This window comes from Arvicanthis niloticus, chromosome 26 (assembly GCF_011762505.2).
Source record: "Arvicanthis niloticus isolate mArvNil1 chromosome 26, mArvNil1.pat.X, whole genome shotgun sequence".
Classification (NCBI taxonomy): Eukaryota; Metazoa; Chordata; class Mammalia; order Rodentia; family Muridae; genus Arvicanthis; species Arvicanthis niloticus.
The window spans coordinates 34,132,554-34,144,641 of NC_133434.1; the positions used below are offsets into that span (position 1 = coordinate 34,132,554).

General features: G+C 49.9%; 1 protein-coding gene across 20 annotated transcripts in view; it reads left to right on the plus strand.

The window, feature by feature from the left end:
* Positions 1–12,088, plus strand: part of Lingo1 (leucine rich repeat and Ig domain containing 1) — a 180,391-nt gene that overhangs the window by 39,899 nt on the left and 128,404 nt on the right. For 2 of the 20 annotated variants that reach the window (XM_076925677.1, XM_076925682.1), the window contains exons 1-2: positions 1,791–1,853; positions 2,045–2,133. The exons of 16 other annotated variants lie outside the window; for them this stretch is intronic. The gene's annotated coding sequence lies outside the window, so the exon portion shown is untranslated. Of the gene's footprint in view, positions 1–1,220; positions 1,751–1,790; positions 1,854–2,044; positions 2,134–6,379; positions 8,358–12,088 lie in introns of those variants that run through there. 2 more of the 20 variants (XR_013107646.1, XR_013107645.1) reach the window with 2 other exon arrangements.

Here is a 12,088-nt window from a genome sequence, read left to right on the forward strand (position 1 = left end):
CTCACTCTGCCGAGTGGACTTGTGAGCTTGCTTTTGCTAGTAATACCACGGGTGTGATGGATATGGCCTAACCCTGTGGGCTACCTGAGGTTCATGTACTCTGCCCAGACTTAGGCACAAGAAGTGGTGCGTGTGTGGGGTGTGTGTGTGTGTGTGTGTGTGTGTGTGTGTGTGTGTGTGGTGAGTGTGAGGAGCTATCCTGACAGCTCCTATACAGCTTGCATAGGTTGGAGCCTGAAGGGTAGTATACCTGTGTCCTCCAGCCTCAGGGACCAAATGACTAGAGTTGGCAGGATGTGCTTCCATTTTAGGTGGAATCTAAGCAGAAGGTATGCGTGGGCTCGTGGGTCTAGGTTATGTGCGCAAGGGGCTAGAGGCTTGAAGTAGAATCCATCTAGGCATCTGGCAGCTAGGCGAGGCTTGCGTCTGCCCGATGTGGCACCCGAGTGAACAACTCTTCTCTCCTGCTCACTTGCAGATCCAAGAGACTTTCCTGGGAACTCTCCATGGCCACTCTCTTACCTCTTCCTAGACAGTCCTTGGGAAAGGATGCTGGGCTCTCCATCATGGCAGGCCTTTGATCCCCCAGGATCCATGCTTAGGAACCATATAGCAGAGGCCAATGGCCCCTCATGACCTCTGCTCTCTTCTGAGAATTCTTGACTCAAGTCCTCTCTGGAGGGGAGTTTGGGGGGCTGAGAAGGTGTTTGTGAGGGCTTACAGGAGGCAGAGGGGTCTTCTTAGCAGGCAAGGTAGGTAGAGTTCTCGTGTAGGCAGGATATCCCTTGGGAAGGTTCCCAGGCTGAGTGTGCTGGGGAAGCAACTTGGCTCAAGACAAGGCTGCCGTGGGCTGGGTGGGCCTTGAACTTGAAGTCCTCACTTTCTTAGACTGTGGCACCCATAAGGGTCTGTACGTCTCACCTCTGTGGGGTGGGCTCAATCATAGTTTTGGATGCCAAAAGGTGCCACTTGGAGAGCCACATGCAGCTTCCTGTGTGTTCAAAACCCAGGGTTGGGATGGGCATAAGGAGTGGATGGGACCCAAGGTGGGCAGGACAAAATTCAGTTTGGCCCACTTCTGACCACATCTTACTTACTAACCTATCTCTTTATCTGGCTGTGTAAATTGTGGGGCTGCTCTATTAAGGTTAAGAAAGCCCATCTGGAACACAGTAGACACTCATTAAACACCACTCATTGTCTTACTCTTGTATTTGCAGGTCTCCATGGCTCTAAGCAGCCCCTTCATCCCCAGCCTGCTGCTCTGTGCTGTCAGTTCTATGTCAAAGCCTCCCATCTGACAGTCTTTGGCCCTCGTGGCCAGCCTGCCTTTGCTCAGATTTGGAGAGTGAGATCAGAAGGGTTAGGGTTGTCACTGGGACCTAGGCTCTGAGCCACGTTAGGGCAGTCCATGTCTCTCCACAGCCTTCTTCTCTTTGCTCGTCAGCTCTGTACCCACAGGGAACACCCCCTAGCCCCTGACCAGGTGTCACTTGAGAGCAAAAGCTTGCAACACTGGCGACTCTGAGTGGATCAGGCAGTGGGGTATGGGAGGGAAGGGGGGGACCAAAGCCCACCCCCACCACAGCCCCTAGTTCCCAGAGAGGAAGCAGGTTCCTGCTAATTAGCGCCTTAACGAACCGTGCTCCTGTGAGCACTCCTGAGCCTGCTCCCAGACAGATAATTACAATGAGGTTTTGGCTGCTGGGGGGCAGCTGGAGGGGGAGGACTTCTCTAGGTTTTTCACTGTCCATGGGGATTTTCAGGCCTACCCACTCTTGCCTCATTTGGAGAAGGAAAAAAAATGTGTTAATGGCCCTCTTCTGCGGCTGAGAAGGACAGGTTATAGAGAGGTAAGAAACTTGAGTTTAATGAGAAGCAATTTCCCCTTGATTTTAAACTACAGCCCCCACCCGGTGGATTTGGGACAGCGGAAGTGGAGGCCTAGCTATGAGACTGTTGGGATGGGGAGAGGCTTAGAGGGACTGAGTTCCTACCTCAGTCCTGGGCTTCAGCCCACAGGACCTTCTGTTTCCATTCAAAGGTACTCTGCATAGGACTGACATGGTCTCACACAGAGATAAGCAAACGGAGGTTTCAGGACTTACCTGAGGCACTGGAGATATGAGGTTGGTGAGTGACAGCCGTGGTCTCTAACGCTGACCCCTCATCTCATGGCACCACTGGATCCTGGGGAAGGAAAATGTCCTCTCTCAGGGACAAGACAAAGGAGCTCCCGTTTCTGGCCAGCCCTGACCAACAGGAGATGAGGGAACAATCTGAGGGGTGTTGTGTGTGTGTGTGTGTGTGTGTGTGTGTGTGTGCTTGCATAGTGCAAGTGGGTTTCCTATCCTTCCTGTGGTGTTTAAATTGTGGGCTTATGCCCCTCTGTGGAGTCTGCCAGACTTAGGAGCCTGGTTGGGAAGAGGGTATACATCCTATCAAATCTAGAGGGGACAGATTGCCTCTGAGACTGGCTGGACCAGAACAAGATCACTAGTAGATGTGCGCCATGTTAGATATCCTGGCTTGATGCATCTGTGAGACAGGCCATCGAACTCCGCCCACATGCAAACCTGGGTACTCCTGTCGATGGAGCATAGGGAGGGGGAGAGGCCACCAAGGTCAGGTTTCTTTTCTCTGGTCTGAGAACTTGTGGCCCAGAGCCTGAGCCTGAGGTTTTGTGGAATTCAAACCCTTGGATTTCTAGATGGAAAGAATCAGATATAGCCCCTCACCTCCCCTACCTGGGGACTAAGGTCTAAGACTGTGGACTGAGGACACAGACCACGGGGTCAGTGCCCAGCAGCCACCGTCAGCAGAGTCTGATCCCAGTTCTCATCACAGGACCACGGATATGTTTCCATGGCCTAAATGAAGGCGCTCCTTCCACTGTGACCTGTCTGAGCTCTTGACCTCACAGAGCCCTTCCCCGTGTCCCCATGCTCAGAGATAGTAGTGCTTTGTCCCTGTGGGGAGTGGTCACATGGGCAAGTCCTTTCACTTCTTCTTCTCTGCTTCTCTGGGGTTGATTCTCTCTCTGTGAGCAAGCCTTGCTCCAGCTGAGAACACGAAATTCTGTTTTTAGGGGTGTAGACCCCAAGTCCCCAAGTAGCACCTCCTTCCATAGGACCCCATCTTATGCATCCTTGGAGGGGAGCACATCCCTTCCCCGAGCCTCACAACTTACTGTAGTGTGACTGCAGGGAAGTCACCTCTTTGAACTCCAATTTGTGCCTAGGGAGTCTGAGCAGTCGGTCGTATGAGAGCTGGGTGAGCATGTGAAGGCTGGCAGATCTTGCTTGGCAGGTAGGCAGTGCCCACTGATGACTACCCTTGCAGGCCTCCCTTCCCAAGGTGCATGGTGGGGCCAGGCTGTGCATCCGGCTGTGTAGTGCTGGCAGGTGCTAGCCACTGCCAGTGCTGGGGTGGGAGGCTGCTGTGCTTGGTTCTTCCTTCTTCCCATCTCCATGGAAACCCCTGGCCTCCATCCTTCTCTTTAGTTGGCTTTGGTCTTGGTGAATCCAACCTGGCCTATGGAATTGCAGAAGGAGCCACATTCCAGTCTCTTGTTCCACCAGAGTATAATTTCCTTACCTTGAGGTGACCTTGCCTATTCATTGGCCACCAGATCTCCCTGGGGGTGGGGGGGAGGGGGAGGGCGGAGCATGAGGAGAAGGCTGAAGAGAGGAGAGGCCACTGTGGAGCTGGATATAGGCTAGCCTGTGCAGGACAAGAGAGAGCCCTAAGGCAAGAAACCCAGGAAGCACAAGGGCCTGGAGGTGGGACTGGACCAAGCTGAGCTGCTTTCTTCCTTAAGTTCTTGGTGAATTTCTGCTGTTCCGGAGCTAAGCTTCCACGCAGTCTGCTAGAGCCCTTTGTTGGCTTGTGGCAGATGGAGCTTCCCATTCTGACAGGGGAAGCCTCTTCCAGGGAGGAGGGTGCTGAGAGACCATCAGCCTGAGTTTAGCTCTGCAGCTTTGAGTCTGATGTAGCTGTGCCCACAGCTCAGGTTTAGGTTAGTAAAGCCAGTGTCTTGGGTACAGCCTGTATACCAGGGCTCATGAATTGTCCCCAAGAGCATTGGGAGTCATGAAGGGCTCTTGAGAAGGGAAGACCGGAATACCCACAGTGATGGGGTTGCTGCAGCAGACCCAGAGAAATCCCTGGAAGAGGGGGATGGCTCCTCACTGCTCTTTGCCAGTCCCGAGTGAGGGATGAATCGCTGGTGTAGATCACCCCGGCGAGTGGGCATCGATTTCCGTTAAAAAGCAGGACTGTGAATTTCTCTCTCTGCTGTCCTCTGACAGGCTGGGTCCTGGACCTGTCCTGCATGATGGGTGGGGAGGGAAGAGTAGAGACCTGTGTGATGCCCCCACAACTGTCCCTTTCCTGCTCCTCTAAGCCCCAGCATTTGGGTCTGTGTTTCCATCACAGCCTGCCCCTCAGCGTCCCCATGGAGAAACCAGGGCTGTCTGTGAAGACCTGCTTTTCCTTCATGGCTTTGCACACAATCTGTATTTATTGCTTTATTTGCTTAATGAGAGGGCCAGAGGCTGTAGCTGCCTTGTTCACAGCCCCGTCCCTAGTGCTCGGTACAGAGGAGGTGCTCAATAAATATTTGTTACATGAAAGATAGGAACAGTCAGTAGATTTCAGGCTTGGGCAGATCTCTTCCCCCAGGTAAAGGCAGAGGAAGCCAAAGATTCCCCTGTCTGCTCAGGGGCCATGGTATTCCATGGAACCTTGTGTGTGTGTGTGTGTGTGTGTGTGTGTGTGTGTGTGTGTGTGTGTGGTGGGCTGGAGGCAGTTGTCCAGAGATGCTGGTGGGTGGGGTGCATGGGACACTGAACCCACTCACTCATCAGGGAAAAGAAGAGTAATTTAAGGGTCAAAGGTGGCCCCACTGAAAGTAAGGCAGGTCACAAGCTTTTCTGCCACAAGTCTCTAAGTCCCCTATACTTCTTTCTGACTCTCCTGGGACAGCCTCTGTAGACTCTCTTTGGTCACTCCTGTATGTACTTGCCTGCTTTTGAGTAAGGGGTTTTCATTACTGCTCCTGGGCTTCTGGTCCAGGCACTAACTATGAACTGTGGCTGTTCTCCTTGGGGATTTAGACATACTTGCCCAGCTGTGGTTGTCTGAGCCTTACGCAGAGCCACATGGTTACACTCTGGTGGCTTTTCCTTTCTTTGAAACTCTGTCTGATGTGGAGTTAACTCTGGTGCTTTTTGGAGGGGAGAGGCTAGCTTTTAACACTGTGATTGCTCTTCCCGATTTGCCTAATGGTGAGCCTGCTCTCAGTGTAACTAGACACACAAAGGATTTTATCACCCCCTCTCCTATTTCTTATTCTTTTCCACTTCAGGCCAGGGTCTCACTGTGTAACCTTGCTGTCTTTGAATTTGAAATCCTCCTCCCTGAGCCTCCTGTGTGTACTGGGATGACAAGCATAAGCCACTGGGTGTGGCTGGTTTTATCTTCTTGAGAAAGTGCCTTGTGACTTGCTCCAGTTTGGATTTAGATATCAGGTCTCTTCTTGAATCTCCTGCTTCTTGGACCGAATGTCTTCTTAATAGTTTCCAGAGGTGTTGCATAGGAGACGTGTTACTTGGAAGTCTCTGTTGTGTCTCTCATCTTGGCTGATAGTCTGGCTGGGTATAGAATTCCAGGTGGCCCTCTCTCCCTGAGTATTTCAAAGGGCCCCTCTCTTTAATTCCACTGCTTGCCTTGCTGGTGTGTACTACACTTGATGCCTGGAGTTTCTGGAAACATAGAGAACTCTTACCCTCCATGTTCTGGCAACCTATTACAAGCCTTGCCTTGGTGAAGGCCTGCTGTTCCAAACTGGGAACTCTAGATTGCTCTGCAAAGTTTTCCCATTGCTCATTTAACGATTTCTCAGCCTCCATTTTTTTTGTCCTTTCTTTTTCAATAGCCAACAAACCTTTTCAAGGGCCCTGATTCTCTTCTCTTATGTCATATCTCCTTCTGTTCCTTTTTCTAGATCTCCTTCATTATATCAATTTACCTTTTCAGTAGAGTTTAAAAATATTTTTCTGGCTCATACATATTAAATTCATTTTTTAATATATATTATATATATATATTATATAGATTATATTTATATTTTATATATATATTAGATAGAGTCTTTCTGGGAAGCCCAGACTAGCCTCAAATTTGTGATCCACTTGTCTTGGCTTCCTGGATGCTAGGATTATAGGCATAGATGTTTTTTGCAACCTACTTTTAAGAAGGGTTCAACCTCTCCTCTAGCTCACGACCCAACAGAGGTAGTGGAAGAGAAAAGTTATTAGGATAAGGACTTGTTTAGCAATAGTTCTTTGGGGGTGAGCTTGATCTTCTTTCTCCTCAGTTCAGTCCCGTAGCAAAGACCAAATATGACTCAGCAGCTGCAGTCCAGTCTTTTCGGCAGGCAGACACCAGGCATGGACCAGCAGCTGTAGTTCAATCCTGAAGAAACCTCAAGGTTCACCAACTGGCCTGAGGCAAGGCCGTGGAAGAAGCAAGCTACTGCAGGTCGAGTTTCTCTCAATGGAAGCATTACCAAAGTTGAGCTCAACAACACTGTGTAAGGTGACCCAATACATGTGTGTCCTTAGCCAAGAACAGTGAAGTAGAGCAAACCAGGCTAATATTCATTTCCTGCTGTCTGTGGGGTCATATTTATACTCCTTCATGACAGGTCCTTTCACACGTTTGCTATATCCAAACATCCTTCCACCTGTGTCTGCTTCAGGAAAACATTCTTTCACATGTCTGTTTTAGCAAGACATTCTTTCACCTGTGTGTATCATTTGACATCACCGACTTTCCAAAGAAACTAGAAGTTTCCACGTCATAGGATTATAGGCAGCACTGATTGTCTTCATCTCTTCAATTTTTCCTTTATTTTTATTTATTTTTTAAAAGAATTGTTTGTTTTATGCACACGAGTACACCGTAGCTGTCTTCAGACACACCGGCAGAGGGCATCACATCTCATGGTTGTGAGCCACTATGTGGTTGCTGGGAATTGAATTCAGGACCTTCGGAAGAGCAGTTATTGCTCTTAACTGCTGAGCCATCTCTCCAGCCCTTATTTTAATTTTTTTTTTTATGTTATAGGCGTTGTGTCTGTATGTATGTCTATGTATCATGTGTGTGCAGTACTTGCAGAGGCCTGAAGAAGGTGTTGGATCCCCTGAGACAGGAGTTACAGATGGTTGTGAGTCACCATGTGGGTGCCAAGAACCAAACTCAGGTCCTCTGGGAGAGCAGCTAGTTCGCTTAAACACTGAAACATCTCTTCATCCCTGTAACCCATCCTTTATTCAATCCAGTTCTTTTGAAAATATTTATCGTGTGTTTGTGTGTGTGTGTGTGTGTGTAGTGTGTGTGTGTGCACATGTGCATGTATGTCTGCATGTGGAGGTCACAGGTAGACTTTGGGCATCTGCCTCTATTGTCCTGTACCTTATTTTTTGAGACAGTTCCCTTCAGTGACATGAAGTTCCCTGACAGGCTAGATTACTGGCCAGCAAGCCCCAGGTCTCCCTGCCTCCATTACCAACAGCCTAAAGTTACAGATGCAGCGCACTGTACCCTGCTTTTCCGTGGGTGCTGGGGTTCTGACCTCATGCTTGTGAAGCAGGCTCTTCACTGACTGCCTCATCTCCATGCAGTTCTTGTTGGGGACTACTTACTATATTTGTTTCTCTGGGGAAAATGATAATAACTTTTTTTTTTTTTTAATTTTAGCTTCCCTCTGTGTCTCCCCCTCTCTTTAAGCTGCTCCCTTTTTCTCTTTGCTTCCCTCTTTGGGTCTCTGTGCTGCATAATAAAGATCCTCTCCACTGACTCACTTTCAGCATTTGGCAAGCATTTCCCTTGGTAGCCAGCCCCCTTCTCTAGCCCTGAACAAAATGGATCAGAAATTGCTGAGCTGCTGGGGAGGATACCCAGGCCTGGTGATATATACTGTGGGTGGTTGTTAAGGAAGGGCTGGTGTCCCTAATGCACGGCTAAGCTTGTTACCTGAAGCTACCCTGTGGCTAGTCTGCTCGCCTGGGCTGGCTCACCAGAAGCCTCAGTGACAACATCTCCTGAGAGGACTTTCAGTCTCCTGGGAGCTAAATTGGGTGGGAAGGCCCGGCTGGAATTTCGTGCTCAGATTTTTCACTTCTTCTGTTTCCAGTACAGACCTCTCACTTATTCAAGGCCAGAGACACTCAGCTGGATGCCTCCACAGAAGGGTCAGTGTTGGAGCTGAAAGAGAGAGAGAGAAAAAGACACACACACACACACACACACACACAGAGAGAGAGAGAGAGAGAGAGAGAGAGAGAGAGAGAGAGAGAGAGAGAGAGAATGGAGGGAGGGAGGGAGAGACAGACACAGACAAAGATAGGAAGAAAGAGAAAGATGGGGAGACAGAGATAGAGGCAGAGGCAGAGAGACAGAGGAGACAGATAGAAATAGAGACACAGAGAGAGAAAAAACAGGGAGGGAGGGAGGAAGGGAGAAAGAGACACAGACAAAGATAGAAAGAAAGATGGAGAAGAGACAGAGATAGAGGCAGAAACAGAGAGACAGGGGAGATAGAGATAGAAATAGAAACAGACAGAGAGAGAGAGAGAGAGAGAGAGAGAGAGAGAGAGAGAGAGAGAGAGAGAGCAAGCACCAGTGAGCTTCTCATTGGGTTTGCCTGCTTCTTACACAGCCTTCCACCTAACCCTCTATTCTCCTGTCCAGGGATGCCGAGAGTGCCTGGGGCAGTTAGTTCCCAAGCCTGTGCTCTGCCAGGTGATAGGAGCCGGCCTTAGGATGCAACCCTGTCAGCCACGCCAAATCAATTACCATTCACCCATCTGCTCTCCAACTCCAATGTTGTTATGTTGCTGCTTTTCCTTCCAGTCTGAGTCCTTGTGGATTTATGTGCAAAAGAGAAATCCTTTCTTGTTGTAACAGAGCTCTGGAAAAGAGTAGAGTCAGGACACATCCTGCTAACCTGCAGAGACTTAGCTTAGGCATGGTTGATCTGCTCTTCTGCCGGCAGACGTGTAGAACCTCTCCTTTTCTCATTCTTAGGAGCAGGCTGCTCGAGTCCCCTAAACTGTCTACACCCATGTGGAGGCCATCTTGGTTTGGAAGCGCCTGTTGGGAGGCATTTGCTCTTTTGGGTTTCCAAGATGCTGGATGGTTTCCTCAAATTGCTGGAGTGACTTTTCGTCCCCCAGCCACACAGCAGCACCCTCTGACTTCAGGCGCCCACCAGCAGCACGGGTGCAGGGGGTCTACCTTTGGCTTCCCTTGGCATTTCTCAGGACTCGGCAGAATTGCTGAGTGTCTGAGCCTTGTCATGCGTGTGTTGGCCTCAAGTCTCCTCACCTGACAATTGCCTTTTTAAAACATGAAGGTGATTTGTCTTTTTCTTTTATTATTGATTTGCTGAGTTCTTTATATAGCCTGGAAACATTTTATTTTTTTTTTTGAAAGCCCTGGGTGCTGCAGTGTCTTCTGGCCTGTCTATGCCCCTTTGTGATGGCTTTTGTTACATTGACGATTTAAATTGCAACAAAGTCAAATTTCTCACCTGTTTGCTCATGCTTTTAATAGATTGTTGGGAATGTTTTGAAGCCCCTTGATGTGTATGGCTAACTTATCATGGGGAAAGTTTGCCTTAATGTGCCTTTGGGGCATGCGTGGAGCGCAGGAGTGCAGCAGAGGTGGGCATCAAGGAGGACAATCGTTAATAAACAGCTAAAACTCTTGACGTGGGCAGGGCTTCCGGGTGCTCTGGAGGAGAAAGCTTCCCTTGATCCCTGACACAATCCGAAAAGGCCCCTGTCTTTCTCTCCTTTGGAGAACTGAGGCTTCCCCACAGGGCAGTCACAGGTGACTTTGATTCAAGCTCGGCTGTAGCAGCAGTGACTGGCTGGGAGCTCTAGAGGGCTCTGGGGAAGGTGGCTAATTAGTGTCCTGGGAAGGAGAGAAGCCGCAGAGGGCCTTTCCCATGTGGGATGCTGGGAGCCTGTGTGCTGTTGTTGCTGGCACCGGGAGTGTGCACACCCAAAATCAGCCTTCCTGGGGAAGTGGGAGGGGCCCCGGGGTCTGGAGCTTTGATTCTGTTTCACTCGGTGAACTCTGTGACCTTGGGCAGACTTGGGCCTCTCTGAGCCTCTCCTGATAGGATGGGAGGATGCTGAGGCAGCTTGCAGGGAGCTGCGAGACTGCCTGAGGTAATGAAGGCCAGAGTTCTTGGAGCTTAAAGGGCTCTCAGATGCAGTCTGTCCTACAAGGGCTATGGGGAAGGGCGGGCCCTCAGGATTGAGGCAGGAGAAAGGGCCATCACAGAGGCGGGCAAAGCCAGAGGTGGTGGTGGCTCAGTGACCCTTACTGCCTCCCAGATGGTCCTCTCTGAGAGACTGACCTTGGTCTAGTGAGTAGGGAGTCCGAGGACTGCGTGGTGGGGCTGGGGTGTGTGTGTTAGGTCTCAAGTTGGTGAGGTCATACTGTCCCCAGCCTCTGTTGATTGGGCACCTGTCCCCCTCCACTTACTCCAGGCCAAGCTCATGTGTTTTTCCCTTGGGCCCTCGTGGGCTGAAAGAGTTAATTTTGATGTGTCTGAGCAAGCCTGGCGTGGCAGTATGCAAATCCATACACTTTCATAAACTGCTTAATTAGGCGAATGTTAATGAGACGTTAATTACTGTTGTGCCCGCGGATCCCACGGAAACTGGGATTATGTTTCTCTTCAAACATTCCCATCTTAATTATAACTTGTGCTTAATTCTGCAGCTTTCACCAGCTTGGCGAGGGCGGGGCAGGGGCCTCCCTTTCTGGGTGGTTCTCCCAGCGATCTTACTCAAGTCCTTCATTCAGTTCTCTGACACCTGTGAAGTGCCTACTGTGTGCTGAGTGCTGTCTTGGGCCTGGCCCACTCCTTCAGGAAGCACCCAGCCCTGTGTAAGGCCCATTTGGGGAAGTCCCTAAGGGCAGAAATAGACCGGTGAGGGGTCCAAATACTTGTTGGAGGAGGACGAGCTAGAGGAGGAAGCAATTCATGTTTTGGGGTAGTATGTGAGACAAGGGTCCAGCCTCTATGAAAACTTGGTTAAGTTGAAATCTTATCCCCTGTGTAGCTTTAATGAGGTGCTGTTCCCTTTCTGGCTTTGTTTTCCCCAGTTTCTAATCTAAGGTGAGGATCTGTTTCCTTGCACTTGGATCTTGGAGCATATGATACACTTGGGGTGTGTCACGGTCCAGTTGGATCTGTGCTTGACCACTGTGTCGCGATACTATAAGAATGGTCTCACGCACTTGTCCCTATTCCCACCTTCTCGCTCTGCCTATATCCGTTGGGGGCTGACTTCTGCCGCCCATTTCTTTTTTCTTCAGGCACTAAGTGGCTTGAGGCTCCTGTGGCCACAGCTAAACCTGTCAGGATGCACTCAGGCTCAGTTTATCAAGCTTTAGGACTCTAGAGACTTAGGAGAGCATACAGCTCAATTTTAAAGATGGGGGACATACAGGCATAAGTTTGGTACCCTAGGACTGGGTCCCTAGTGGCTGGCAGGCTGTTTCTCAAGGGGGTAAGAGCACTGGGTACTAGGCTAAGTCAGGCTTTGTTCTAACACCCCTGCCTGCTTCACAGACCACACCAAAGGTCAAAGGTCATGGATGAAAGTTCTAGTTACAATGTGTCCCAGTGCTCTGGCAGGCTCCTTGGGGTTTTCTTCTCTCACTCTATTCCCTTGGAGGACATCTTGGAACAGGGGACTGTAAGCAATGAATAAGGGGACTCCCCTCTGCGCCTCGGAGGCTAAGCGGCAGCTGGGTCCCCAGGCCTCGGTGCCCTTCTGCTTGAGAATGTTGGGGCTTTTCTTCAAGCACTTAATTACGGCAGGAGATGGTTTACCTAGAATGCACTTTACCTGACCTGGAGCAGATAAAGGACCTCACTGGAGTCCAGACATCTTAACTCAAGAGCTCACAGTGATGACGGGAAGGCTTTTAGTCCATTACGTGTATTTGCACGATTGCATCCCAGTAATAGACCCATTACCATACCTGTGAGTATGAA